The sequence below is a fragment of the Miscanthus floridulus genome, chromosome 9 (assembly GCF_019320115.1).
Source record: "Miscanthus floridulus cultivar M001 chromosome 9, ASM1932011v1, whole genome shotgun sequence".
NCBI classification, from domain to species: domain Eukaryota; kingdom Viridiplantae; phylum Streptophyta; class Magnoliopsida; order Poales; family Poaceae; genus Miscanthus; species Miscanthus floridulus.
The window spans coordinates 20110174-20118077 of record NC_089588.1 but is presented as its reverse complement, the minus strand read 5'-3'; positions in this window follow the sequence as shown (position 1 = coordinate 20118077).

The window sequence follows — 7904 nt, the reverse complement described above, 5'->3', positions numbered from 1 at the left end:
GGAGACTGTTTTGGGTACTTTTGGAGATGCTCTTGAAGAAGTCTTTCTCATGCAGGTCGAGAAAACCACCGAATCCCTGCCCCACCCATATATACACATCGGTACCGTAGCTCATGTGAGAACGACCACGACCGGGGCTGGGTAGATAAGATCAGAGGGTGCTGCATCGTTGGACAGCTCCAACGTCATTAGTTGACACGTGTAGGATGCATATTTGGCACATGTCCAGCAGTCCAATTAAATGAAATTGTTCCTTTGATCATTTTTATAGTTAAAACCATGTTACCTTAGGTTACATCATTGGATCGGAACAAGTCAACAAGCAGACCAATTAAACATAAAATATTTCATGTCTTCAAATAAATTAAGCATGAAAATTGCAAGGTACAAAGCACACATATATTCCTATTTTTAAAAACATTTTTAGAAACAAAGGCAGTTTTGAATATTTCATTACAAACATGTACTCCCTGTGTCCTATGATATAAGGGATTCGAGGAACAAAATGGATAATGTCTACTAAATAGAAATACATGATGCAATACATGCCATACTTTTATATGAGGAAATTGAGAGTTCACACTTTAACTATGGAGAATAAAATTAGATTTCATTAGATTAGAAAGTGAGGGATACATGCATCAGTGGCCATTTGAGACCGTAGTTGCTCTAATATACATAAGCAACTGATGACATTTCAAACAAAGAAAATGTCAACTATAAATCTGCAAGAGAAGCTACAAAATGATGCATAATTTGAATTTATAAGAGGGTCAATGAACTAAACAATATGCGAGGGACTAATTTATATAGTGTGCGTTTGATTCCCTGTACGTAGTCCGTCTAGGCGGGGTCAGGTCTGGCCGCACAGGTGCAAAAGTGACGGTCGAGCCTGGCTCGCCGGATACGTAAGAAATCTTCGTTTCTAGCGGGTCTGGTTCCGCCGGTGCAGCGCGCGTCCTGTGCGAGCTAGAAAATGCCTTGCGCGCTTGTACATCTGGGCAACCAAACAGAGATTCTAGTTAGCTAGGACCAACACAAACAAACAACCAAACATGACTTGGTTGCACTCGGCAAAGAACTTGTTCGTCGAGTGTCCGAGGGAATACACTCGGCACATATAAAAACACTCGGCAAATTTAACGTTTCCGGTAGTGTTTCTTCTATATACCATGTATGCATATTGCATTATTTCTTAAGACAACATAAATTGAAAATCCTGATCACTCATTAAACCATCTAGACATACATATGCATCTACATGCATGATCACACACACAAGCTAAAAAATAGTGGTATCTGATCACACACACAAGCTAAAAAATAGTGGTATTACTAATTGAAGGCCCCATCAAAGCCTCCGCGTTAAAAAAATCTTGATCGGCCGTACTGACATTCACAGTTTTTGACTAATAAAATATTTGATCAGAGCTGCCGAGTTCATTATTGTATTAGTAATGATTACATCCACTTACAAAAAGTAGAATATCAGATCGATAGCCGTTTGGTTAATCTGTTAATTAAATATCAAATAAAAGGTTAGTCTATTGACAAAACCTAAGATAGAATTTATCAACCCAAACAAACAAGGTATGCACGTGTGCCAAACTACCAGTTTATAAAAGTGGTCCAATAGTCTAGAAAAACAATATAGTTGTCGTCGACTATGGGAACCAGAAATCCATCTGTTCCGGTGCATCCAGCTGCTTCCATTATTACATCGATTGAAAGATAAGTTTAAATAATCTTTAGATTCACGTCTAAGGTATAAACGATAATTTAAAATAACTCTGTAAGTTTGCTTCTAATTTATTCATTTTTGTCATTATCAAAGATAATTTAGAATAACTCTAAATTTATAACTAAACAATCCAACCCTCAGGTTATGAAAGGTAATCTGGAATAACCTTCCAATATTTTTTATAAATTATCCACACCTATTTATAAAAGATATTGCAAAGTAACTCCTTTGCATTTGAAATACTCATATATGTATGAAAGATAACATAAAGCAATACATTTTAATTTGCATCTAAATTATTCACCTCAGCCATTATGAAAATAAATAAAAATATCTCTCAAACAAAACATGTAAATACCAATATAACTTAATCGTGAAAAATAATCCAATATACATATATTATATTGTATAGTTTTTCTAAATTACACACTTCTACACTCTAAAATAAAAAGTAAGCATAATGTTATGTATTTCATGTAGACAAAGTAAACATGTACACACTAGGTTAAGTATTAATTTTTGTAGCTTGTCAAACATCGAATATATTCCCTTAACAAAACCACATTTTACTAGCAATGACGATTTAGTTTAAGTTCTATTAATATTCCATGATAATAAAATCCTTAAGTTGTTTTTAAAAATAAGTTTATACATTTTAGTTAACCATTATGTAATATAAATATTAGTAATTAAATCTTAAGCAATTATAAAACTATACCACTCCACATATGAATCTTTAATATAATAAATTCAACATCTCAAGTGCCATAGTGCAAGCTGAAAGTACTATTTATGCTATTATAAGAACTAAGAGGTAGTCTATGACTATAATTTTTTCATAAATTAAAAAATAAAAAAAATAAAAAAAGATAACAAATTGTAAACTAGGTTAAAAGTTAAAAACTGGATTGATTCATCATATGAGAAAAAGGATGCAACAAGAACTTATATAACTTAAGATCAGGTTCCAACTAAATGAATATCATACTAGAAAAAGATAAATCCTTGAAATTCTAACTAGAGGTCCCAATGAAGGCTCCATGTTAATCATTACGAGATCCATTAGGAAAATAGAATTCTAGAAATTATTAAAAAAGCATAAGTATATGACCATTAATAATACCATTGATAATAAAATCCATTTAATTTAATCTATTATATTTTATAAATATTGAATACCTCTGGCATTGTGAAAACAATATAAAGTAGCACATGAATCTATATTCAAATTATCCATCTATGCCAATCCCGTTAAAAAACATGATCTAAAGTGTGCTATTATAATACATAATTTACCGTAACCATTTTAAACTAAATAAAAAATACCACTTCTATAAGTATTAGAAAAATCCCCTCAAACCTATATCTAAATTACTAACGTGTTCTATTGTAAAAATTATTTAAACAACTATAAAGCACATAGACATTTCTATAATGTCCAATTATATTAATATTATATATCAAAATTTGATTATAGTAAATATACATATTGTGCCATCATGCAGATCAAATTCATATGCATACATGAGTGATAAATATATATGTTACATCAAGATAATTTTTAACAACTCATTTACTAATGGTACTAGCAAATTATTTGATACTATATTAAAAATGTGACATATATTATATAAGTTTTCACTAGATATATTTATTCCATTTAACTAAGACATTTTCTATACTGATAACCATTACTACAAAATAGTTTCTTGATAAAACATTTAAACACCTTCAAAAGTAGGGGAGGTTAGTGCAGATCACATGCTATATGTTGCTAGCCTTTGGGATTACTTTAGATTGAATAGTCAATAAAATACTTAATACCCCCTTTATGTTAGCTACACCATTCTAGATCTTAAGTGATTGATGCATAATTTAAAGTACTATATATTCCATTATAGTGTTTTAAGGTGTACTTTAATAGCTACAGTCCTTTAAAAAGTATAAAATGAGAGATAATAAAAGATACAATAAGAGTTTCAAATTAACTTTAGGTTACAAAATCTGTAGCGATTAATAAGGTTAAAATTGGAAATCAAAATTTTAGATTTATGGCATCATAAGATATGAACTGCAACAAGAGACACTATAGTTTAATCTAATGTTTCAACTAAATGCATATAAAAGATACACAAAGGTTCCATGTAAAGGAAAAACTATAGATATGGATGCAAAAACTTATGGATTAGTAACTGATATGTTTATCTCAACTGGATAGACTACTCAATGTAGTACCTATTGTCATAGAAAAACAACAAAGTGAAAAAAATGTGCACTTAATATTAGTACTTTTTATCAGTTATTACACGTATTACACAATGGCGTACTAATACTTATGTCTATTAAGATTCTGGCGGGTTGATGGATTAGTTAGTAGTTCGTTACAGTATGTACGGAGTATGTATTACACGACGATACAAAGCCTTTTTCAGTCAGTCAGGTACCTCTCGCTCTCTCTGCCAGCCCGCAGCCTGCCCTGACGCGAACGCGATTGGCCGTGTCCAGTCGCCCAGGGGACGTACGCGTCGCGCGAGGCCCCGTCGGTGTCGGCCGTCGCCCTCCGATCCCCGTCGCCACCACCTCCGCTCAACCACTGCATGCTTGGCCCATCGTCTCTCCATGCATCTCCATCCATCGCCGAGACAGCCGGACGACGAAAGGGACTGGAGTGGCCTGACCGCCTGCGCCTGACTGACAAGTCGTCTCCGCCGCTCCTCGACGTCGACGGACGGAGAACGCGTTTTTAGACTTTACTTTCGATTCCTCAGGCGACCGGACCAGCACACGTATACAGGTGCAGGTCCATCTATCGGTCGCCCGGTTGCTAGGCGCCATGCGTTTCATTCCCGGTCGTCTGCCTTGAGTTCAGGCTGGAGTTGCAGTAGTCCAGTCCAGGGGCCGATAGATGAGGAATGAAGAACCTGAACCTGAACCTTGCAGCTGGAAAAATTCAGAGGCTTCGATCGACAGTCTTCAGTTCAGAATTCAATTCAGATATATGCCTCCTGCCTCGCTGAGAGATAAGTGTAACTGCGATCAGTCAAAGAATGCAAGCACGCATACTGCATACACAACCGTTGTGACTGGACTCTCAAAGGTGCACACTGACCGTACGGACATGCGTCGTCGTCGTCAGCTCTGATGTATCGTCTACGAGTGAATCAGTCAGAAGACAAAATCGATCTCTTACCAGTTCCAAGTTCCAACTACGAAGGACTGAGTTATCCTGAAATGCACACACACGGTTTGAATAATATATGCAAGAAACGACCTGCCCTGCGTAACACTCCCTTCCCCATCCAATATATGGCTGATTCGGCCGGCAATTCTAATGCTGCTTTGACCGCTCGATCTGCTTGCTATCTCGCGTCGTTACAGCAGTCTCGATCGATCGTCATAGAGACCAACCAGCTTTGCTGTGCCTGTGACCAACGTACGTACGTGCAACCACGAAAAGGGACTTTCTTTAATCTGTTCTCGTTAACTTCACACCAAACTTTTACCCATAAGCGGTGTTTTAAATCAATCAATATACAGATCGACGCTTACACGGGAAGCGTCCAGAGTCCACTGGTGGGTGCATCTGGTCGTCTCGCGCTCAGATTCAGTAGCAGAGACACGACTGATGAATTTCCAAGCAAGGGTGGCAGTCAGTCGGTCGTCAGGTCAAGCTAGCTTCAGTTGGTTTTGCTGGCTTGTGAACCTACTCAACGCTGGCTGGCTGGCTTCAAAGCTACTAACTAGCTTGCTTGCTTGCATTGGAGAGTCCAGAGTCCAGAGTCCACCGGACGATGCCAAGACGTTCGTTCGTACGTACTGCTGGACGGAGTTAGTTAGACTGACGACGCACGCACGGACGCCAGCCACACGTATGTGCTGCTAATCAGGAACAGATAGAATTACAGAAAGAATTCAAGAAGAAGAAGAAGAAGAAGCTTCCCGTGTTCAATTCCTTGTGGAGTCATCAGGTAGGCACGAAGCTAGGTTTGGCAAATGACCTGCTGTTGACCTGTGCTGTGCCTTGTACCAAATGTATACAAGCACTAACATTTTCTATTTAGATAGAGTCGTAAAATATTAACAATATTTCTTATAGATTTACTTAAACTAGTTTGGACACAGTCTAAAGCTAGAATTATGTCTTTTTTTTGGGGGGGACGGAGGTAGCGGCTCGGTTGCTTGGTCGCTTCCAGAACCACAAACGCCTGGAAACCGGCAGTACATTAATTTGACCTTTCTAGTTCACTTTGATTACATTTTTATTTTATTTAGAATAAAAACACAGTGATTCGTGAAGTCATGAGCATGCGTGGGCTGCCGGCCCGTTCGAAAAAAGCAACGCCGACCCCTTCCGGCCTGTTACATGGGCCTGTTCAATTTTTTTTTCTACAAGCGGATGGGGAAAAAAGTCCATTTGGGCCTTCTTTAGATTGCAAGTTTTTTCACTCTCTCTCCATCACATCAAATCTTTGGACACATGCATGAAGTATTAAATGTAGATAAAAAAATAACTAATTACACAGTTTGATTGTAAATTACGAGACGAATCTTTTGAGCCTAGTTAGGCCATGATTGGACAATAATTGTCAAATACAAACGAAAGTGCTACAGTGTCGAATACTGATTCCTAACCTCAATCTAAACAGGGCCTTGATGTCCTTCAACTGGTTCGATTGTTCTTCTACTCAAACTACAAAATCAGGTTTGCTACGCTCGGATAAATCACACCCCCAAACAGATTTTAACGGTGGTTTCATGATGGTTTTGGCCTACGTCGCACCACGTTAGGAGTGAGGGGTTTAAAACTGAAAGACGTTGACACTTCACGGGAGTCAAATAGTTACATTATAAATTGCTCACTAGCCCCTCTAAATCCATCCATAATGTGCCGGTGAGGCTAGAAAAATAAGTGGACTCTGAAGCAACAAAACAATCTGCCTTCAAATGGATTTGGAGATGCCCCTGTCAGCCAAAGCACAAAGTATTCTTCTGGTTGTTGCTCAAAGACATATTTAGTACCAGAAATATACTGAGAAGAAGGAACATGTTCATTGAAGACTATAACTGTGTGCTCTGCAACTCCTCAGTTGAGGAAACTTTGGAGCACCTTTTTCCTTCACTGTGACTTTGCTAAACAATGTTGGAACCTACTAGGCATTGACATTTCTCCAAACAGCATGTTTCCTGATATTATCTCAACATTCAAGACAAGACTGCAGTCAGAATTTTTCATGGTGGCTGCAATACTGATGAGCTAGTCAATATGGACATCAAGGAATGATCAGATTTTCAAAGGACTCCAACCGAATTTACAAAATTGCAAAAGGAATCTATTCAAGGAACTGAAATTGGTTCTACTCAGAGTTAAACCAATCCTCCTCACAAGATTTGAATTATGGCTGCGCACTATTTCTTCCATTTAATGGCCAGATCCTGCTTAATTTTCTTTGTTTCTTAATTAGTCTCCTACCTGTTTGTAATACATGTTTGTAAATTTTAAACTTCCTTTTATTTAATAAAATTCCTGTAGGGGCCAAGGCCCCTCTAGTTCCCTAAAAAAAAAGCAACAAAACAACCATCTACCAGTAAAGTTCTACTGCACAGATAAATGAGAATCAGTTCCATCTAGCTAGAAAATTGGGACCCACAAGCACAATAGAAGTACTCATCTTCTTCTCCACTGTCCTTTTCATTCGCGCAAGTATCGTAGAAACAATATTATCTAAGTACCATAGAAATAATACTATCTTAAGAAGTTGGGGGAACATTCACCGATATTGGTTTTTTTTTTTTTTTTTTTTTTTTTTTTTTTTTTTTTTTTTTTTTGCACTTCGAGCATCATTTGGCAATGTTGTCTGAGATGCTTGTTTCCACTCTCTCTCACACTATGATGAACCTAATGAGTGCAGCTGAAACTTCTAGGACATGCTCAAGGGGACTCAACGACAATATGGGGGCTTGAGAGCATTTGATTCGCCCTTGTGGATGAGGCTTAGCATGGGCGGGTACCACGAGGACTTTTGTCTTAGGTGTGTCGCTCACCTTACTGCTGATGATGTGGTATGAATTTCTCTCTTTTGTTTGGTTAAGATATGCTTCAATCGTGTCACGGCGAAGTCGGTCCATATGCACTGCGCTTACCACCCAGGACCGACCGCAAACG